Genomic DNA, 23,455 nt, shown 5'->3' with positions numbered 1-23,455 from the left:
CCTTCAAGTTTCACAATATCTTTCTGATAGGAGGGAGACCAGAATTGCATACAATACTCCAAAATAACCGAATTAATGTGCTGTACAGCAGCAGCATGGCCTCCCAATTCATATAGTCAAAGCACTGACCAATAAAGGCAAGCATGCCAAATGGCTGCTACTGTATTCTATCGAACTGTAACACAACTTTCAAGGAATTTTGAACCTACACTCCAAAATCTTTTTGTTCAGCAACACTCCACAGGACCTTACCATTAAGTGTCTACCTCCTGTCCTGATTTGCATTTCCAAAATGCAGTGCCTCACATTTATCTGCACTAAACACCATTCGCTGCTCCTCAGCCGATCAGCCCACCTGATCAAGATCTCGTTTTACTCTGATGTAAACCTTCTGTGTGTCCACAACAACATCAGTTTTGGTGTCATTTGCAAACTAACCAACTATCGCTGCTGTGTTCACATCCAAATGATGAAAAACAGTGGACCCAGCACTGATACTTGTCGCACACCACTGGTTACAACCCACCAGATCGAAAAGCAATCCTCCATCACCACCCTCAATCTCTGACCTTCGAGCCAATTTTGTATCCACATGGCTAGTTTTCCATGTGCATTCCATGTGAACTAACCTAGTTAACCAGTCTACCATGTAGAACATTGTCAAATGCCTTAATGAAGTCTATATCGCAATGTACACCTCTGCCTCAATGAATCCTCTTAGTCAGTTTCTTCACAAAATCTCAGTCAATTTCGTGAGACACCATTTCCTATGCTTAAAGCTACGTTGACGATTCCGTATCAGTCCTTGCCATTCAAAATGCATGCAGACCTTGTGCCTCATAATCCATACCAACAACTTGCCCATCACTGACGTCAGGCTCACCGGCTTTTCCTTACCATCCTTCTTAATGTTTTTAATGTAATGACATCACGTTATCAAAGCTCCTACCTTCCTGCACCTCACCTGTGACAATCAATGATACAAGTATCTCAGCATGTGACCAAGCAGTCCCTTCCCTAGCTTCCCACAGAGTTCGAGGTTACAGCTTATCAGGTCCTGGGGACTTTTCCATCTTTACAGGCTTTACGAACAACATCATCTCTTCCTCTGTAATACAGACACTTTTCAAGATGTCACTGTTAATTTCGGAAGCTCCTTAGCTTCCATATCCTTCTGCACAGTAAATACTGATGCAAGGTGCTTGTTTAGTATCGCCTCCATCTCCTGTTGTTCTGCACATCGGAAGCCTTGCTGATCCTTAAGTGACCCAAAACTCTCCCGTGTTACTCTTTCGTCCTTAATCTGTTTGTACAGTACCTTTGAATTCTCCTTAACCCTATTTGTCAAAGCTATCTCAAGCCCGCTTTATGGCCTCCGGATTTCCCTTTTAATTATACTTCTACTGGCGATAGACTCTTCTCGACAGTCACTTTAAATCTGGAATTCAGAGGCTGATGACGATGATATATCTAGTTTTGATTGTTTGAAATACCCAACTAGTTCGCTGATGCCCTTGAAGGAAGCAAACAGCCATCCTTACCTGGTCTAGGTTACATGTGACTCCAGACCCACAACAATATGGTTAACTGTTAACTGCCTCTTGGCAATTAGTGATGGGTAATAAATGCAGTCTAAGCCAGTTATACTCTCATCCCGTGAATGAATACTGTAAAAACATCGACTCCTGATATCCGTATATGACATTGGCATCCCTCTTATCCGTGACCAGGCCATCAATGTCTCCAATCTGCCAGCAATTCCTTACACCTTCCAGCCTTACCCCTCACCCTAAAAGGGGCATACTGTCTCTGGGCTCTTGATATCTCATTTTTGAAGGCTTCCCACTTCTGAGCTGGCCCCTTATCTGTGAATATCGATTCCAATCCAGTTTGGAAGTTAGAGTCATAGTGTCATAGAGATGTGCAGCATGGAATCAGACCCTTCGGTCCACCTCATCCATGCCGACTAGATATCCCAACCCAATCCAATCCCACCTGCCAGCATCCTGCCCATTTCCCTCCAAACCCTTCCTATTCATGCACTCATCCAAATGCCTCTTAAATGTTGCAATTGTACCAGCTTCCACCACTTCCTCTAGCAGCTCATTCCATACACGTACCACCCTCTGTGTGAAATATTGTCCCTTCAGTCATTTTTATATCCTTCCCCTCTCACCCCAAACCTATACCCTCTCGTACTGGACTCTCGGACCCTAGGGAAAAGACTTTGTCCATTTACCCTATCCAAGTTCTTGCCTAATATAATCAAATTAGCCTTCCTCCAATTTAAAACATTATCTTTTAGATCCACTTCATCCATTTCCATCTCTGTTTTAAAACTAATAGAATTATGAGTACTTGTTCCAAAGTGCTTCCCCACTGATAACTCAATCTCCTGCCCTACCTCGTTTCCCAAGGGTAGGTCAAGTTTATGTCCGTCTCTGTGATGGAGAGCATTGGACAAGCAACTGCAGCTTTGTGACTGTTAGTGGTTTCAACAGAATCTATGACTCACTGGTCTGAATCTAAGAATAATTTGTCTCAGTGACGTTTTCATTGAATGTGACAGATGGATTGTCTGTACGAGGCTGAGCAAGTTTCTGGTGCTATCTTATCAAACTCACCTCATTAACTACCCACTCCACCCCATGGTGTCCCTCTTATTCAATACCAGCCCGATTCTCACACCCACCATGGCTGGAGGTACTCACCATCGCTCGGATGCCCCTGGATATTCCGTGATCTCTGGCACTGGTGCCATCTTCAAAAGGCCAATGGGCAGACGGTTGAGCTTTCTTAGTTAGAAGTTGCCTTGCACAGTTTACCCTGAGCATGGCAGATAAGGGACAATTACTACACGGTTTTTTGAACAGGGGTTTGGAAGACCTGGTGGATGGGCTAGTAGAGAGTTAGACCATTCTCTTCCCAGAGGGACCCACACCACCAGACCCCCTGAGCATTGTCCGAGCTCACCACCCAGCTCAGTGCTGTATCTGCGGTCTGAGGAAATGTATAGCAATACAGGACAAGCATCAATAACCTTCCCCACTCTGTCAGGGTAAGGGTCACTGTATTCTCTCTGCTCCCTCGCACTCACTGTATATTTGTTATCGCACCGACCACCGAACTAGGCTCATGCTCCACCACTCTCACTCTTTCACCTTCTCTCTCTCTCTCTCTCTCTCTCTCTCTCTCCTAATTTCCCTCCACTATACCACCCACACTAATAACGCAACATGGCCGTAACACTATGGACTAACTCCCTCCTGACACCTCACCATTTCCCCTGCCACACCTACACCAGAACTAAGAGCAGGGCCACCCACTGCAACCTTCCCTCCCTCCCTCCCTTTGTACCATTCCAGGAGAAACAGCCTGCAATAGGACAGAAATGGTCAAGCCGGGTTGTGGAGTGCCCGATATCCGCTCCCTCATGCCACCACCACATGGGGACGACCCTGCTACGAGTTGGAGAGGACCGGGATGCCTCGTGTGGAGATTCTGAAACATCCACATCTCACCAAACGAGTAAGGAGCAATGTTCAGTGAAGGGCAATTCTCACTTTAAACCCACTGGCAGTTCCGTTTCCCCCGGCACAACGTAGAAGCCGTGGCCCTGATGCCATCTCTCTTTTGTGTCGAGCTGGTATAAATGGAAACTCCACCATCTCGGTGGCCGGAGGGTGGGCTCACAACACATCGTCACCATTACCTCCCAGGAAGGGAGCACGGAGGCTCCCTCCTATACCTCCTCCTGTAAAAAGCTCAAATACTGAAAATAATCTGTGACATTTACTGCTCTCCTCCCTTGTCCTGCCATGTCCAATAATCTGTCCTCATATATATCCAGCATCCTGTGCTCCTGCAGCCCTTTTATAACTGTACAGATATTTTATATTGTCTGTCAATGTTATTCCTACCAAAGTGCATCATCTCACACTGCTCTGCATTGATGCTCATCTGCCATAAAACAGAACACTACACCAATTTGTCACTGCCCTTTTGGAGTTCCACACTGTCCTCCACACACTTTACAATTCTTCCAGGTTTGGTTTCGGCAAGCAATGAAATTGTCCTAAAATCACTCTCCACTAATACTTACTGACTCTCTCACTAGTGTGAACAAGCACAATACAAAAACACTCACCATGAACAGACTGAAAAAAACTGACACATTCCAGAGTCCAAGTGATATATTGACAAAGTTACCGGAGCAAGAGAAATACTGACAGACACTCCATGTCTGTATTAGTGTCAGTGTATGAGTGAGTGTCTCTATGTCTCTGTGTTCGTGTGTGTTTAACTGTGTGTATCAGTGTAGGGCGAGTCTGGAAGTCACTGTGGTGTTAATGTGATGTACTATCCCCCTGACATGAGTTTCTGAGGAAGGGGTACTCAACCCAAAACATTAACTTCCATTTCTGCCCACAGATGGTGACCGACTTGCTGAGCTTTCTGTCGCTCTCAGACTCTGCTGGTCTCCCCACCCCTCTGTACAGGTGGTAATGGAGGGCGAAAATCATAGGGATTCAGTTTCGGAAGGACAGAGGGAATGTATCAGCTCACAGCACCATCCAAACTGAGAGCACCATCAACACACATATACGCACACACACACACTACAAACACGCACACACACACAGGCATGTACACACATAGAGCTGCACACAGACGCTCATGCACAGATACACAATACTTATAGCCACCGCCACACACACTTACACACACACTACAAACGTGTGCACACACAGAGACACTTGCACACAGACATATACAGCTGCACACAGACACTCACATACAGATTCACATACCTATAGCCACCCTACACACGCACTTACAAATGCACACACACACGCGACACACACCGAGATGCAGAGAGCCACACACACAAAGAGACATACACACACCCATGACACACACACACACGCACACAAAATGCTTACACTCATGCAGATATATATACATACATGCACACATACGCATGCACTCAGACAGACACACACACACACCCGCAGAACACACACAGACACAGATTTCATTCGTTTCTTCATTCCAACCCCACACCAGAACTTATCCCAGATCCATCCTTCCAACTCGGCACCTCCCTCTTGAACTGTGCTACCTGTCCGTCTTCATTCCCACTATCCACTTCACTCTTTTCTCCAACCTATCACCTTCACTCCACCATCATTTATTTGTCGCCTTCCCAGCTGCCTTACCCAAGCACCATCCCCTTCCATTTATCATTCGGCCCACATGGTCCACAAGCCTCGTTACTAATGATGAGATTATGCTCGAAATTCCAACTTTCATGCTCTTTGGATGCTGCCTGAAATTCTGTGCTTTTCCAGCACCACACTCTTTGACATAGACACACACGCACCCACAGACACAGAAACACACACACAGACACACAAACACAGAAACACACACACAGACACACACACACACAAACACAAAGACAACCATGCTTCCCACGCTCGAAAACATCCACACTCCCCACACAGAGACACCCACACTGCCCACACACACACACATACTCACACACAGACAGGCATACACACTCAAACAAACATGCACACTAACACACATAGACACCCACCCTCCCCACAAATGCACATTTACTCTCATACACGGACAGACACACTCAGCCAGACACACAACTAACACATATGCAGACACGCAAAAAGCACATGTACGTACATACATGCACAAAGGAACACACAGACAGAAACACAGACACACACACACAGGCACACAGATACATACTGATATGCACATACACTGGCAAACAGACAGAGGCATACACACATTGACACATAGAAAACACCCTTACAAGCCCCCTACACACAGACACCCAAACTCCTCACACACACGCAGAATCACTGATACACAGAGACACACAATCACTCGCACACACACAAAACAAGCACATATTATCACACAGACACACAGAGATGCACAGAGATATGCACACACCGACACACACCAACACAGACATACAGGCATGCACACACAGAGGCAGACATACATTGACACATGTACACACACAGTGACAAGATCCATTGAATCGGATTCCGTGAAAAACAGAAGCCGATGGAATGAAAAGTGCCATGAGAGCGAGAATATAACATTATATGTGAGGAAGTTGTTTTCCAGACTCGAGGAGAGTGCACAATGCTGTTTCCAGGGATCAATATCTGGATATGTAGACAGAATTAGCATCGGCTGTTATTGTACTGCATCTTTTGTACAATGTTGCAAAAGCACAGGCCTTTTCTATAGAGGGGACAACTTCAAAATCCTCAATGATGCAAAACACACAAATGAGGTGAACAACAAAGCAACCACAGAAACTCGTGTTACGTCATGGGGTGAACGCCCTGGCTCAACCTTTGCTCAAATTCGCTCTCTGTCAAATTCCTGAGCCAGAGTTTCGAACACTGAATGGTCTATGTTAATAAACACTGCTCAAATCTCACAACTTCAGTATTTAATACGCCCCTACATGTATGTCTGACAACAGTAATTGCTCCCTCACTGTGTTCCTTCAGCACACGTAGAGAAAAAATAAACATGAGAACAACAGTCACGTATGTGACAGGGATTTGACCCGATGCACACCTCTTCCCACCCTACCTCTTGCACACCTCTTCCCACCCTACCTCTTGCATTACACCTCTTCCCACCCTACCTCTTGCAAAAATGCCATCCCTTATTCCCAATTCCTCCGCCTCTGCCGGACCTGTTCCCAGGAGGACCAGTTCCACCACAAAACACACAAGATGGCCTCCTTCTTTAGAGACCGCAATTTCCCTTCCCACGTGGTTAAAGATGCCCTCCAATGCATCTCATCTACATTCCGCACCTCCGCCCTCAGACTCCAACCCTCCAACCGTAACAAGGACAGAACGCCCCTGGTGCTCACCTTCCACCTTACAAACCTTCGCATAAACCAAATCATCCGCTGTCATTTCTGCCACCTCCAAACAGACCCCACCACCAGGGATATATTTCCCTCCCCACCCCTTTCCGCCTTCCACAAAGACCGTTCCCTCAGTGACTACCTGGTCAGGTCCACACCCCCCTACAACCCACCCTCCCATTCTGGCACTTTCCCTGCCGCCTCAGGAACTGGAAAACCTGCGCCCACACCTCCTGCCTCACCTCTCTCCAAGGCCCTAAAAGAGCCTTCCACATCCATCAAAGTTTTATTTGCACATCCACTAATATCATTTATTGTATCCGTTGCTCCCGATGCAGTCTCCTCTACATTGGGGAGACTGGGCGCCTCCTAGCAGAGCGCTTTAAGGAACATCTCCGGGACACCCGCACCACTCAACCACACCGCCCTGTGGCCCAACATTTCAACTCCCCCTCCCACTCTGCCGAGTACATGGAGGTCCTGGGCCTCCTTCACCGCCGCTCCCTCACCACCAGAGGCCTGGAGGAAGAACGCCTCATCTTCCGCCTCAGAACACTTCAACCCCAGGGCATAAATGTGGACTTCAACAGTTTCCTCATTTCCCCGTCCCCCACCTCGCCCTAGTTCTAAACTTCCAGATCAGCACTGTCCCCATGACATGTCTGGACTTGTCCTACCTGCCTAGCTCCTTTTCCACCTATCCACTCCACCCTCCTCCCTGACCTATCACCTTCATCCCCTCCCCCAATCACTCATGGTATTCTACGCTACATTCTCCCCACCCCCACCCTCCTCTAGCCTCCTCCACGCTTCAGGTTCACTGCCTTTATTCCTAATGAATGGATTCTGCCCGAAACGTCGATTTCGAAACTCCTTGGATGCTGCCTGAACTGCTGTGCTCTTCCACCACCACTAATCTAGAATCTGGTTTCCAGCATCTGCAGTCATTGTTTTTACCGCCTTGCAGTTCTTCTCCAGGCTGTATCACACAGCAGGGTCCTCCGGTGAAATGAACAGCCGTGAATGACATGTGGTTCGGTCTGTCGGAGACAGCATTTCCAGACAGATACAGTTCCCTCTTATTAGAACAAGCAGCACTGATGATGAATAACCTCAGAGAGAAGCAAGCGATAGAGATTTACTGTGGACTCGATGGGCTGAACGGCTTCTGTCGGCACGTGAATGACGTCACCCGTCTCTGCCGTCCCTCTCCCTGTCTCTGTGACAGAGTGGCAGAGGGAGAAATAATGGCTCGTTTTTAATCCTCCCTTCCGCTTTGGACTGTCTGCAGCCCCGCAGCCCCTGGCTGTGGGGATGGTTCTCAGTGAGTGAGGGTTTCATACGGAGCCGCTTCATCTGGGACATTTGGGACTCAGATGTTAACTGATGCCCGATTGCAGCAAAGAAACCGACGGCTCTGAAACAAAAGCCTTTCTGCTGGATTGTTCTGTGAAGATTGATTCTGAACATCAAATGGGCAGCACAAAAATGCACTGCTTTGAATTTTACTGAGGGAAGAGAGTCCACAGCCCATTTCTCTCTTTCCCACCAGCTCAGCACGTTTTTCTCTCTCTCAAATAAATGATATTTGGAGGAAGTTCGCAATCAAAGTTGCTAAGTTCCAGCGGCGCTCTTGCACCTGGCTGTGCCCGTGAGAGGAAGCTTCAGAGCATATCCGCATTTACATCCCGTCATAATGCCTGCAAGTGGAGGGGAATGGCTGAATACTCTGCCATTAGAGACAGCTCAGTCCACGGGGATGGGATAAACAGCATCGTCCCGCGTGGGGACGTTCTGCCGATCCGACACAGTCCACTTTATCAATCAGATCATACCAGAGTGAGAACGCTCGAGAAGGCCAATCGGTCACTCGTACCTGTGCCAACTCGGGAGTTGCAAAAAATTGGTGAAAGTGGAAAGTGGATTTGTTCACGTTTCAAGTGTTTCCATGAAGCAGGAAGCAGAAGAAGATACACAGTCAAGCGATTGAGATCTGACTACAGGGGCAGCAAATAAGTTGTACAGGGCAGGGGAGAGCTTTGAAGTATTGAATTCTGGTTAATGGGACGATCATGCTTTTACGAGGCCACGCTGCTACAGAAGAAACTATGTCAGTGTCTCTCAGCATTGTGATGTCACAGGCAAAAGACGCCGTTACACTGCAGGAAATTCCTTTTTCCAATGTGATGGCAGTCCATATGTAAAGGTGTAGCTTATATATCGAATCCTTTCACATAAATAATTCCACTGCACCTCAGTGTGTTGTATTGTCTCCTTTCCACTTTACCTGTCATTGTGCCTGCACTGAAGTTGATTTTCTCTTTCTGCGTGTCTTTTACAGTCTGGATGATGTGATGCAGTTGTACTGACCCATCTTCTGACAGAATTTTCCACTTCACTTCAGCCCGCCCTAACTTCGCTATCTGATACCATTCCCGTTGTTTAGATGTTAATCGCTCGTCTCAGATCCAGCCTGCCCTCACCCAAAATAAATGGAAAACTCAGTCACACTGTGATCACTGCAATCGAGGAATATATTCACTCTAAGGTCATTGATAATTCGAAGGATAAATTTAGGACTGCAGATGCTGGAGATCAGAGTTGGTAGTGTGATGTTGGAAAAGCACAGCAGATCAGGGAGCATCCGCGGAGCAGGAGTATTCAGGTTTCAGATTTAAGCCTTTCATCTGGAATAAGGCTTGTGAGTGGGGGCTGAGAGATAAAAGGAAATAGTGTGGGGTTGAGGGGAAATAGCTGGAAAGTAATAGATGGATGAATAGGAGGGAGAAGAAAATAGGTCAGAAATAGCAGTGATGGAAAGGGTTGCGAGGACGGTGCCGAGTTGAAGGCTTGGGCTTGGGGGAGGGGAAATGAGGTAACTGTTCAAATTCACATTTATCCCGTGTGGTGTTAGGGTCCCAAGCCGGTAGGTGTAGTGTTCCTCTTCCAGGCGTTGGGTGGTAACGGTTTGGCAGTGGTGAGGTCCAAGACCTGTATGTCTTTGATGGGGTAGGAGGGGGAGTTGAAGTATTCAGCCACGGGACGGTGAAGTTGGTGGGTGCGGGTGTCCCAGAGATGTTCTCTGAAATGATCTGCAAGAAGGTTTCCTCTCTCCCTGATGTAGAGGAGACCGCACTGGGCGCAACGGATTCAGTAGATGACATTGGTCGCTGTAAAGGTGAATTTCTAATGGATGTGGAATGATCCATTTGGGCCTTGGCTGAGGTGAGGGGAGTGGTGTGGGTGCAAGTTTCACCCTTCCTTTGGTGGCAGTGAAAGATGCCAGGAGAGGGTTGTGGGCTGGTTGGGGGGGATGTATGGACCTGAAGAGGGGGTCATGGAGGGAATGGTCTTTACGGAATGTTGGCAGGGCTGGGCAGCGAAATATATCTCTGGTGATGGTGTCTGTTTGGAGGTGGCATCAGTGGCAGAATATGATGCGTTTATACGGAGTTTGATGGGATGTAAGGTGAGCAACAGGTGGTTCTGTCCTTGTTGCGTTGAGAGGCGTGGCTTCAAGGGTGGTGGTGTGTGAAATGGAGGTGTTGAACCAGAGGGCACTGTCAACCACGTGGGAAGGCAATTTGCGATCGTGGAAGAAGTAGACCAACTGGCTCTTTCTGAGGTGAAATTGGTCATCCTGGAAACATATGTGCTGGAGGTGGAGGAATTGGGAATAAGGAATGGCGTTCTTACACGAGATAGGGTTGGAGGAGATATAGACTAGATACATGTGGGAGTCGGTGAGCTTGTAGTATATGTCTGTAATTAGTCAGTTGCCAGAGTCGGTGATGGAGAGGTCCAGGAAGGTGAGGGAAGTTGCCAAGAGGATCTGGATAAATTTGAGGTCGGAGTGGAAGGTGTTGGTAAAGTTGGTGAGCTATGCAACCTCCTCGTTCGAGCACCAAGTGAACCCAAACATTCATCAATGTAGTGGAGGAACAGGTGGAGGATGGTGCCTGTGTAATTGTGAAAGATGGACAGTTCCGCGTATCTAACAAACAGGCAGGCATAGCTAGGTCGTATGTGGTGCCCATGGCTACCAGCGTCAATAGAGGAAGTGGGAGAATTGGAAAGAGAAGTTGTTGATTGTGAGGACCAGTTCAGCCAAGTGGATGCGGATGTCGGTGGAAAGGTACTGTTTGGGATAGTGTGAGATTAAGAAATGGAAGGCTTGCAAACTTCTGTCATGGCAGGTGGATTTGTACAGGGACTGGATGTCCATGGTGAAGATGACGCGATGGGGGCTAGGGAAACGAAATTCTTGGAGGAGGTGAAGTGCATAGGGGTGTCACGAATGTAAGTGGGCATTTCCTGAACTGGGAAGAGAGGAGTGTGTCGATGTAGGAAGAGATGATTCGGATGGGACAGGCTCAGGATGAGACAATATGTCGACTGGGGCAGTCAGGTTTGTGATTCTTAGGAAGGAGGTAGAATCGGGGAGTGCGCGGTTCACGGACAATGAGGTTGAAGGTTGTGGATGGGAGATGCCCAGAGGTGATGAGATTGTGGTTGGTCTGGGAGATGATGGTTTGGTGAGGGGAGGAGAGTTTGTGATCGTAGTCTGTAGGAGGAGGTGTCTGCGAATTGGTACCTGGCTTCAGCTTTGTTCCTCTGCCCGACTCACAAGCCTAATTCCTGATGAATGGCTTATGCCGAAATCGTCCATTCTCCTGCTCCTCGGATGTTGCCTGACCCGCTGTCCTTTTCCAGTACAACACTCTCCACTCATTCATTATTGCTGTCTCATTTCACACGACCAGGTCCATGCTGTCTGTTTGATTCTAATGAGCACTGTTCTTATGGACTGCGACAAAATCTGCCAATCTGAAACAAAAACAGAAATTGCTGTAAAATCACAGGTGAGCTGGCAGCATCTGTGCAGATGAATCACAGTTAACGTTTGACATCCATTGGGTCCGTCTGTCCACAGATGCTGCCAGACGTCCTGAAATATTCCAACAACGCCTGTTTTTGTTTGATTTTCAACATCAGCAATTTTTTTGTTTTTGTTTTCTTGTTTTCTGCCAATATGATTTGGCTAAAGATTATGTTAAAGGTTTTAAATGTGACTGTGATGGAACGGCCAGATTCCACCAGCCGGCTCCTTTTATTTGGTTCACGTGACCAATGCCTTTCTACTTGGTCACCGCGCCCTACAGCGGCACTGCATATAAATTGACAAGACTGTGGCATTCTCTCGGATTGGTAATCAGGAGCGAGATTGATTGAAATTATTGAAAACTTAAGATAAACAGATAAAATACGGGATATAAAACGGGAAAATGAAAGGGAAAGAGAGAACGGCGAATGATAATTTTTTGACAAAACTTAAATATAATTGCTCAAGAATCAGAAAGTGCCTTCATCTGCAAACATACCATAATATGGAATGTAATTTTTTGGACAACCAATGCAAGTAGATCTTAGCAAAATCTTAGTTTAAAAGTCTTGCTGCAACTGTTTCGGTTATAATGAAATGCACACATGGAATTCACTGCTGTAATGATCTCCTAAAATGGAAAAGGAAATCCTTGTCTTCGAGGATACGTGGGGAATGTTCATTGACTCATCAGTGTAACATGTGTAAACTGTGCAACATGAAACCAGTTCAACATCTATTTTCCCGGAATTTAACGCAGGGCACATGGGAAACGTTATCCATCTGCTGAAAAATCACCTTCGGCTCTCTCTCCACATATGTTTCTTCACGTTTTAGATACTTGCAGTATGTTTGTTGATCAAGGAGTCATTGTCCAGAAAACGTTGTTTCTCAATCCACAAACACGGGTATTTTCCCATAAACTTGGCTTTGCTCAATATCACCTTCTGTCCGTATTCCTCAACACGACGACAAATTAAAGCTGCTCCATGTGAGGCTCAGAATTGAAACTTCTGCACAGCACACCCACTATACTGAAACAGAGATACAGTGCACTGGTCACCTTCAGCACAGGAGCAACACATTAATGCTTACCTCCACATTCCTGGTTTTACCTTAACGTTTGGGAAACCGAGTTTCTCTGATTCCATTGCTAGTAACGGGGATTATATGATCATCTTCACCAGTAGTTCAGTCCCTGAGTGAGGAAAGTGGTGAGGTACTCATTGTAAAGATGGGTAGATTGATGAAATGTACAATTTCATCTTTTGCCTTCATTAACTCATGAGCTTTTTATTTTGTTTTGCATCTGTAGAAATCTTAAAATCTTCATCTTGAACAGACTCAATGACAGATCTCCATTGTGTCTCTGGCATCGAATTTCAAAGTGTAAACCCCCTCTGAATTCTTCCACCGCAGTCCGCTGTTTGGGAAGTGTTCCTGTTGTGGGAAATGCACTTCCCCGTGTGTCAACTGCTATTCCCAGCATGCGCTCTGCCACTGCACTCATTTTCCTTCTGACACTTGCTCACTGTGTTGCTGTGATCATACAGTGACTTGGTGTCGCACGACCCAGGAAAATGATACAGCTCAAGGTTTTTGCATTGTTGAGTTCAATTGTCAGTTTAGCCTTATTTCGGATTATGAAATTGTCTGTTCTGTTCACAAGTGCGTGTCAAAAACATCTGAGCGGAAATTAGGTGTTCCGAATAATGATATTGAGCACTATGCACTCTCCTCCAGTCTGGAAAACAATTCCTGACAGGCAGTTTAATAGACAATAGACAGCAGGTGCAGGAGTAGGCCATTCTGCCCTTCGAGCCAGCACCACCATTCATTATGATCATGGCTGAACATCCTCAATCTGTATCCTGTTCCTGCCTTATCCCCATAACCCTTGATTCCACTATCCTTAAGAGCTCTGTCCAACTCTTTATTGAAAGAACACCTCCTGCTGTCTCGGGTTCTTCATTCCGTTGACTTCAAATCTGCACAGAATTCAATAGACCTTGTTACATATTCATTTCCTCATTTTTGTTCAGATCACTGTGTGCATAGTGTGACAGTGGGAGTGCACTTGCCCCACAACCCAGGGGTCAGACCATCATCTTGGAACCGTACTGTGTTATTTCTCATTTCACCAACAATCGGGAGAAATGTCTGCTGCTCTGCATAATTTATGCATTTCAATTATTGATAAGGTCATAGCCTACCCGATGCCTCTGACGAGGTGGCTGAGAGGTTAAGGCGATGGACTGCTAATCCATTGTGCTCTGCACGCGTGGGTTCGAATCCCACTCTCGTCGCTGTCATCAACGGCTTTCAATGGTGCTGTTTTCAGATGATTGAAGGTGGAACTCCAATTGTCAGTTTATATGCATTGACGCGATTACAAAATCTCAAAGAATAGTTTGTACCTTTTAACTAAACTGCGTTGAAATGGAGGTTGCTTTGGGATAATGAAAAGAAACGCGATTTTCTTTTTCAAGTCAGTGCTGAGAACGTTTTTTCGTATGAAAGACATCCAGGAAAATCAAATACCGAGAGCTGCGAAGTGCATGTTTATGCAAAGGGATTCTTAATGAATGTTTTGTCAGATGAAATATGAAGGACGTTGAGGAGAAGTAATGCATCCTGGTGAGAAGAGCACAGCGAGACAGCACAAAATAATGGAGATATTTCAAAAGGGGCAGGGCGTGGGTTTAGGGGCACTGAGAACTAGCTGTAAACGCGCAGTGGAGAATTGCCAATGTGGGTGCCGTGCATGGGCACGGAAAGACTTACACATTGGTCTCGCCCTCGCCCCTTGCTCTCGCCATTGATGAATGCTGGAATTAAGGCACAGATAAACACAAGATGTGGGAAACAAGCTCCCTCTCGTTATGCACACACTGGATGCATCACATTGAACCATGAACAACTGGAGAAATCAGCATGTTACCTGTAGGGAGTGAAAGTAAACTGTGGATCAATAACCGCAGATTCATGCAACATAAACATGAAAAATGATTTAAAATGCAGGGTGTAGGTTTGCTCGCTGAGCTGTAGCTTTGATATTCAGACGTTTCATTACTTGGCTAGGTGGCGACCTCCAAGTGAAGCGAAGCTGTCGTCTCCTGATTTCTATTTGTATCTTTCTCCTCGATGGGGTTCCTGGGGTTTGTGGTGATGTCATTTCCTGTTCGTCTTCTGAGGGGTTGACAGATGGCATGTATATCTATGTATTTATTTATGACATTGTGGTTGGAGTGCCAGGCCTCTAGGAATTCTATGGGGTGTCTTTGCTTAGCCTGTCCCAGGATAGATGTGTTGTCCCAGTCGAAATGCTGGTATTTTTAATCCGTGTGTAGGGCTACGAGGGAGAGAAGGCCGTGTCTTTTTGTGGCTAGCTGGTGTTCGTATATCCTGGTGGCTAACTTTCTTCCTGTTGTCTTACGTCGTGTTTGTGGCAGTCCTTGCATGGAATTTTGTAGATGACGTTGTTTTTGTCCATGGGTTGTACTGGGTCTTTTAAGTTTGTTAGTTTTTGTTTGAGAGTCTTGGTCGGTTTGTGTGCGACTGAGATTCCAAGGGGTCTGAGTAGTCTGGCCGTCATTTCTGAAACTTCTTTGATGTATGGTAAGGTGGTTAGGGTTTCTGGCTGTGTTTGGTCTGCTTGTCGTGGTTTGTTCTTGAGGAATCTGCGCACTGTATTTTTTAAGTATCTGTTCTTCTCGAATACGTTGTATAGGTGGTTCGCCTGTGTCTTCAGAAGTTCGTCTGTGCTGCAGTGTGTGGTGGCTCGTTGGAATAGTGTTCTTATACAGCTTCGTTTGTGTGTGCTGGGATGGTTGCTGGTGTAGTTAAGTATTTGCTCAGTGTTTGTCGGTTTTCTGTATATGCAGGTTTGTAGTTCTCCGTTGTCCTTTCATTCTACTGTGACGTTCAGGAATGCGAGTTTGTTGTCGGTTTCTTCCTCCTTGGTGAACTTTATACCTGTGAGGGTGTTGTTGATGATGTAAAATGTCTTTACTATGTTGTTTCGTTTTGTGATGACAAAGGTGTCATCTATGTAGCGGACCCAGATTTTTGGTTTGATTGTTGGTAGGGCTGTTTGTTCTAGTCTTTGCATTACCGCTTCTGCTATGAATCCTGATAGCGGAGATTCCATGGGTGCGCCGTTGGTTTGTTTGTAGACTATGTTGTTGAAGATGAAGTGGGTGGTGAGGCACAATCCACTAACTTCATGATGTTTTCGTTGGTAATGTGATTGATGGTTGTTGGTGCGTCTGTGATTGTCTCTTCTAAAAGTGTGGTAAGTGTTTCCTTTGCCAGGTCGATGTTGATGAAGGTGAACAGTGCTGTTATGTCGAATGAGATCATTGCTTCCTCTTCCTCCACTTTGGTGTTTTTGATGATTTTTAGGAATTCCTAGGTGGAGTGGATGGAGTGCTGCGACTCTTCTGTGAGGTATTTCAGACTTGCATGTAGTTCTTTGGCCAGTCTGTATGTTGGTGTTCCAAGTAATGAGACTATGGGTCTGAGCGGGGCTGCCAGTTTATGGATTTTTGGTAGTCCGGTTCGACTTGGGCAACACATTGATCCTGGGACAGTCTAAGCAAAGACATGCCAGATAATTCCAAAAGGCATGGCACTCCAAACACAATGCCATAAACAAACACATAGATCGAAATGCCATCGATCAACCCCGCAAAAAACAAACTGGAAATGGCATCACCACAAACCCGAGGAACCCCATCCAGGAGAAAGATATATAGAAAGCGCTAGACAACAGCTTCGATTCACTTGGAGGTCGCCACTGATGATGATACCTCGCTACGTAATGAAACGTCTGGATATCAAACCTACAGCTCAGCGAGCAAACCTACACCCTAAACCTCAACCTGAGCTTCAAACCTTCACAAACCTTGCGATTTAAAGTGTCTTTATACGGATATCATGAATAGACTTTTCGTTATAATAACCGTCTGGTTGAAAGAAAAAGACACCACATTTCAAGATGGATGACAACGTTAGCAATTTAGTTTTGAAATTGAGATCTATTTTATCATTTTACACAGAGAACAAGTTCATTTTAAATAATGCTAACCACATTCTCTCACCTGGAATAAAAGTGTGATTTCAATATAAACATTGTCCTTGCATAGTCGCAGTTACTCAACATGAAAAATAGGATGTAATTTTTATTAAGCATACATCAATTAGCACCATTATCTTACTTCGGATTGACTGCAGTATGCACATGCTAAATAAGGTATAAGGAAGAATGACTTTTGGAAATAATGATTCGGTGGTGACTAAAAATAATATTATGTTCTCATGATGCGGATATTCCACCAATGGCTCCAGTGGTGGGGATATTCAGTGGGCAGTATTTCTATGATGGTATAGAAGTATGTGAGGTGCCAGGGATGGGAGTTCCCGCTTCATCTGGAACAGCGTCTTTTGATGTGGACCAGGGAGCATTGTGACATCAGTCTGGGAGTTCCAACCACACATGGAGCAGCTTCTATTGACATGGAGCAGTAGGGAGCATTGGGAGATCCGAATGCAAGATCTAACCTCATTTGGAGCAGCTTCAGTTGGCATGGAGCAGGAAGCTTTGCGAGATCCATCTGGGATCTCCACTCTCACCTGGATCAGCTTTTAATGACATGTAGCAGCAGGGAGCATTGGGACATCAGAGTGATAGATCCAACCACAAATGGACTGCTTATATTGATATGGAGGAGGGAACATTGGGATATCAGACTGGGAGCTCCAACCTCACAAGGATCAGCGTTTAATGACATGTAGCCGCTGGGAGCATTGGGACATCAGAGTGGTAGGTCTAACCTGAACTGCACCACTTCTACTGACATGGAACAGGGAGCATTGGGACATCAGAGTGGTAGGTCTAACCTGAACTGCACCACTTCTACCGACATGGAGCAGGGAGCATTGGGACATCAGACTGGGAGCTCCAACTTCAAGTAGAGCCGCTTCTATTGACATGGAGCAGCAAGGAGCATTGGAACGTCAGGTTGGGAGCTCCAACATCACCTGGAACAGCTTGTATTTACATGGAGGAGGAGGGAGGATTGGGACATTGGGCTTTGGGAAAAGATATTCAACTATTTTAATCTAAAGTAAAATATGTTTCAACACCTCAGATGTTAATTGATTTATGAAGAATCTTTCCCGGAAAAATAATTAATTCTTTAGATAGTAAAGACAAGTCCTGAAAATATTCAACTGAGGAAAACGCATTGGTACAGAGAGAAATGGGAGTGTTGTTTCATGTCTTTGTCTTTTCTTTTCTGGCCGACTCTGGACTTGATTACATCACCGGAAGGACGTTTTCACTCATTTCCTGCAAGTACGGACAGGTCATTAACTTAATCTTAAACTGAAAATTAATGGGAATATGCGATGTTATGTTTAGGCTGGAGTTTACCTCAAATTATGGTGAAAACGCAGCAAAGTCAGTTGCAATTTCCAAGATCAGCAGTGACCTCATTGATTGGCTGATCAGATTGTGAATGGTCTTGTTTTTTAAGATAATTTGAAGTGAATGAATGATGGTGATTATCTTGGTTCTTTGTTCACCTTGTGACTGTTCCTGCCATTGCTCATGTCCTTGTTAACACCACAGCTCTGCCGCGTGTAAAATCTCAGCTGTGCATCTGGCCCGTGGTACAACCATTTGTATAGCTGGCTACGGATCAGGCGGTTGGAACTTCAACCTTTACTTTGCGCAAGCGCATTGTGGAGATTCATCACACATCCAACCTACTCATTTTTGTTATGCTGAGGTGGGTAATATTTGAAATTTTCATCTCCACGAACGAAAATTCTTTCACTGTCTTCGACCAGTTAAAAATTACCAAGAGCTGTCAGAGTAAAAATCACACAGCACCAGATTGTATCGAACAGAGTTATTTGGAAGCACCAGTGTTCCATGCACTGTTTCTTCATCAGGTGTTTGTCAACTGTTGGAATCTAAAATGGCTCTGTGTGATTATTAAATGTATCCACCCCAGTCGAACACCAATACCTCCAAGTCATGGGTACCGTCGACACCACGAACGGTCGGTTAAAGTCCAGATGATCTTCCAAAAGATCGCGCATGTTGACACACACACGAAGTTTCTGCAGAAAAACACCCACCTGATGAAGGAGCGGCTCTCCGAAAGCTAGTGCTTCCAAATAAACTCGCTGGACTCTGCTCAGATATTGTGTAATTTTTAACTTTGTCAACTTAACTCAAACACTGACACTTCCATATCATAGAGAACATCAGTCATGTCCCACGTTGTCAGAGAAGGCAATCCTGGAATAGCCCAATACATTGCTCATAGGCACGTTTCGTTTTCAGAAACCAGGCCACTCAGTTAAAGCGCAGAATACTAACCACTAGACCACCAGGGATGAGGGCAGAAGCAGTTGCACCGTTTCTTCATAACACAGTTTTTGGAATTATGTCACTGCAGATATGTTTCCCCTCAAAAATGAGTGAATTACCGTGTGTTTAGAGCACGGAAATGGGTCCCTTCATTTCATTTCCCAGTACTTGGTCTGTAAAACTGTAAGCTCTGACGTTTCACCTGAATGCTAATTTCTCTGTAACGTTTTAATCTCGTAAAACATAATAAATGGGATTAAAGTTTGAGATGGGAACTGAACCCCATTTTGACCCATAGACTGAAGCACGCAGACACATTTCCCCAAGTGTGACACAGGCCTCTGGAGAAAACAAGGAGAAAGTAAGATTTCATCGACTGGTCTGATGTTGTCCCATTTCAGAGCTCAACACAAATGTCTGGTTACAGCAAAGAAAGGAAGCATTCAGACCCTCCCGTCCCAGTGTTCCTTGCCCATTGTTTCCCCATTACTCTGTAGTTTATACTAACTTGGTCACTGCTCACGCCCGCTATTTCCTGTCCAGCCGAACGGTTTGCCACAAGTTCTTGGAATAAAAAACAGGAATGGCCTATTTCAAGCACTTTTCTAGTTTTCACGGACATTGATATCACCACTGAGCAAGCACATTGCCAGCTCAGGGAGAAGGACTCATCCTTTAGAAACTGAAATACAAAGATGATTGGATAGCCTCAGTATTGTAAACCAACCAACAAGACCGGAATAGGGCCGAGGGGATCACGCACAAAAGGATGGGAGAATAGAATGGCGAATCTCATGGTGTCCAGGGTGATGTTAATAGAAATTTTCCCTGGTCGTATAGTGATGAGGATTCAGCGATTTCACTGTCATGACTTGTTAAAGGTTAACGTTTACAGTAATCAATATGAAATACTGCCTGATATTTCGAAGTAGAATGATGTGCAGCAGACAGAATCGTTTCCCTGCATGAACTAATAAGAGAGTTCAGAAGAGCCGGGGAGGAGAAATGAGAGCCAGGAGGAGAAATTAGAAGTTGTTGGCGGATAGGATCAGGATTAACCCTAAGGCTTTCCATAGGTATGTCAGGAATAAAAGAATGGCGAGAGTTAAATTAGGGCCAATCAAGAATAATAGTGGAAAGTTGTGTGTGGAGTCAGAGGAGACATGGGAAACACTAAATAAATATTTGTCGACAGTGTTCACTATAGAAAATAAAAATGTTGGCGAGGAAGATATAGAGATACTTGCATCTAGACTCGAAGAGATTGAGGTTCACAAGGAAGAGGTATTAGAAATACTGCAGAGTGTGAAAATAGACAAGTCCTCTGGGCCGGATGGGATCTATTCTAGGATCCTCTGGGAAGCAAAGGAAGAGATTGCCGAGCCTGTGCCATTGATCTAGCAATCATTATTGTCTACAGGAATAGTGCCTGAGGACTGGAGGATAGCAAATGTGGTTCCCTTGTCAAGAAGGGTAGTGGAGACAACCCTGGTAATTACAGACCAGTGAGTCTCACTTCAGTTGTTGGTAAAGCGTTGGAAAAGGTTCTAAGAGATAGGATTTATAATCATCTAGAAAAGAATAATCTGATCAGGGACAGTCAGCACGGCTTTGTAAAGGGTAGGTCGTGCCTAACGAATCTTATGGGTTTTTTGACAAAGTGACCAAGCAGGTGGAGGAGAGTAAGCAGGTTGATGTGCTGTACATGGATTTCAGCAAGGTTTTCGATAAGGTTCCCACAGTAGGCTATTATACAAAATACGGAGGAATGGAATTGTGGGAGACATAGCAGGTTGGATCAGTAATTGACTTGCTGAAAGAAAACAGAGTGTTGTAGTTGATGCAACATGTTCATCTTGGTGTCCAGTTACTAGCGGCATTCCGCAAGGTTCGCTGTGGGGTCCAGGGCTATTCGTCATTTTTATAAATGACCTGGATGAGGGCTTAGAAGGGTGGGTTAGTAAATTTGCGGACAACATTACGGTCGGTGGAGTTGTGCACAGTGACGAAGGATGTAGTAGGTTGCAGAGAGACATAGATAGGATGCAGAGCTGGGCTGAGTGGTGGCAAATGGAGTTTAATGTGGACAAGTGTGAGGTGATATACTTTGGACGGAGTAATCGCAATGCAAAGTACTGGGCTAATGGTAAGATTCTTGGTAGTACAGATGAGCAGAGAGATCTCGGTGTCCACAGATCCCTGAAAGTTGCCACCCAGATTGACAGGGTTGTTAAGAAGGATAACAGTGCTTTGGCCTTTATTAATAGAGGGATTGAGTTCTGGAATCAGAAGGTTATGCTGCAGCTGTACAAAGATCTGGTACGGCCCCATTTGAAGTGTTGTCAACAGTTCTGGTCACCGCATTATAAGAAGGATGTTGATGCTTTGGAAAGGGTGCAGAGGGAATTTTCTAGCATGTTGCCTGATATGGAAGGAACGTATTACGAGGAAAGACTGAGGGCCTTGAGGCTGTCCTCGTTTGAGAGAAGACTGAAAGGTGACTTAATAGAGACATACAAGATAATCAGAGGTTTAGATAGGGTGGACAGGGAGAGTCTTTTTCCAAGTATGGAGACGGCAAACACGAGGGTCATAACTTTAAAGTGAGGGGAGGTAGGTACAAGACAGAAGTCAGAGGTAGTTTCTTTACTCAGAGAGTAGTTAGGGCATGGAATGCTTTGCCTGTAACGGTGGTAGATTCGCCAAGATTAAGTGCATTTAAGTCGACATTGGAGAGGCATATGGACGGACATGGAATAGTGGAGATGGGATGGGCTTCAGATTAGTATGACAGGGCGGCACAACATCGAGGGCCGAAGGGCCTGTACTATGCTCTAATGTTCTATATGCTGCAGATCCACATCAGCAATGTCATCTACAATTGCCTGACGTTCAATCAGTTTAAAACAAGAACGGAGAGGGCGTCAGGAAAACGGAAAGGGAATAGTGGTTTGTGAGAGTTAACTACATGCCTCGTGGAGCCAGGTTCAATGTAGATAATGAATATCGGTTTTCCTGTTTACCTTGGTATACTGATCACTACGGATCAATGACCCAATATTGTCTGCCCTTTGTGTGTTGTTCTTTGTACATTTCACCTCGGTTCAGTGCTCCGGGGGACCACGCTTTTTTAAATTTGTAACATTTTACACAGGTCGGTTTTGCAGCTTCATATTAAGGCCAACAATTTTAGGAACAGATAAACACCATTCAGACCATCAAGTCTGTTCCACTATTGAATGGTTTCATATCTGATCTGTTAACCTTGAACTGCACATTCTTGCGTTTCCCCATAACGCTTGATGTCTTTGCTGTTTGAAGATCTGCCGATCTCAGCCTCATTGCACCTCATGACACTTCCTCAAAAGCCTTCTGCTCCAAGAAAGTCCACTGATACGGAACTGTCTGAGAGAATAAATGCTTCTTCGTCTCTATTTTAATTGTGAGATCCGCATTCTTATACGAAGTTAAAAATCGCACAACACCAGGTCATAGTCCAACAGGTTTAATGGAAGCAATAGCATTTGGAGAGCTGCTCCTTCATCAGGTGGCTATGGAGTACACAGTGGTAAGGTACAGAATTTATAGCGAAAGGTTACAGTGTAATGTCACTGAAATTATACATTGGAAAAATACCTTGATTGCTTGTTAAGTCTTCCATCTGTTAGAATGACTATGTAAGGTTCATTTCTTTCTTATGTACTTCGAAAAACTTTCTTTTGACAGTTACATTCTCAGGTGGACTTTACCAATTAGTGTCAGCACAGATAATATGTTGAAGGTGCTCGGCCCCTAGTGCTGCGTCTATACCATAATGTTTAGACTGATGCTCATCTTAAAAAAAAGAAGCTACAGGCAAAGGATGCCTTAAGACATGGTACATTGGTGAAGCTGAGCAGAGGCGACAGCAATGGAATGAGCGCTGCACATCAATCAACAGACAGGCGTTCCCCTTCCCAGTTAGAGAACACTTCAGTGATCCAGGACAGTCGACCTCGGATCTTCGGGTGACAATCCTCCAAGGCAGTCTTCGGAACAGGCAGCAGCTAAAAGTGCCCCCACAGAGACTGATAGCTAAATTCGGTACCCATGGTCATTGGGTTCATGTCACAGTACAGGTGATCCCATTGCCCTATCTACAAACAGAGACCCTCCTACACATGAGTGCGCACGCGCGCGTGCAAGCAAACACACACACACGCACACACACACACACACACACACACACACACACACACACACACACCCCTCCGTGGGGTGAATT

General features: G+C 45.3%; 1 non-coding gene across 1 annotated transcript; it reads left to right on the top strand.

Annotated features, from left to right (window-relative positions):
• The first annotated feature begins 14,031 nt into the window (after window positions 1-14,031).
• trnas-gcu (transfer RNA serine (anticodon GCU)) lies at window positions 14,032-14,113 on the top strand. Its single transcript has one exon. It is a non-coding gene; the product is annotated as a tRNA-Ser (tRNA).
• Window positions 14,114-23,455: the final 9,342 nt, after the last annotated feature.

This window comes from Chiloscyllium punctatum, chromosome 23 (genome assembly GCF_047496795.1).
Source record: "Chiloscyllium punctatum isolate Juve2018m chromosome 23, sChiPun1.3, whole genome shotgun sequence".
Taxonomy (NCBI): Eukaryota; Metazoa; Chordata; class Chondrichthyes; order Orectolobiformes; family Hemiscylliidae; genus Chiloscyllium; species Chiloscyllium punctatum.
Note: the sequence above shows the minus strand (reverse complement) of the source record. Positions and strands in the feature narration are given on the sequence as shown.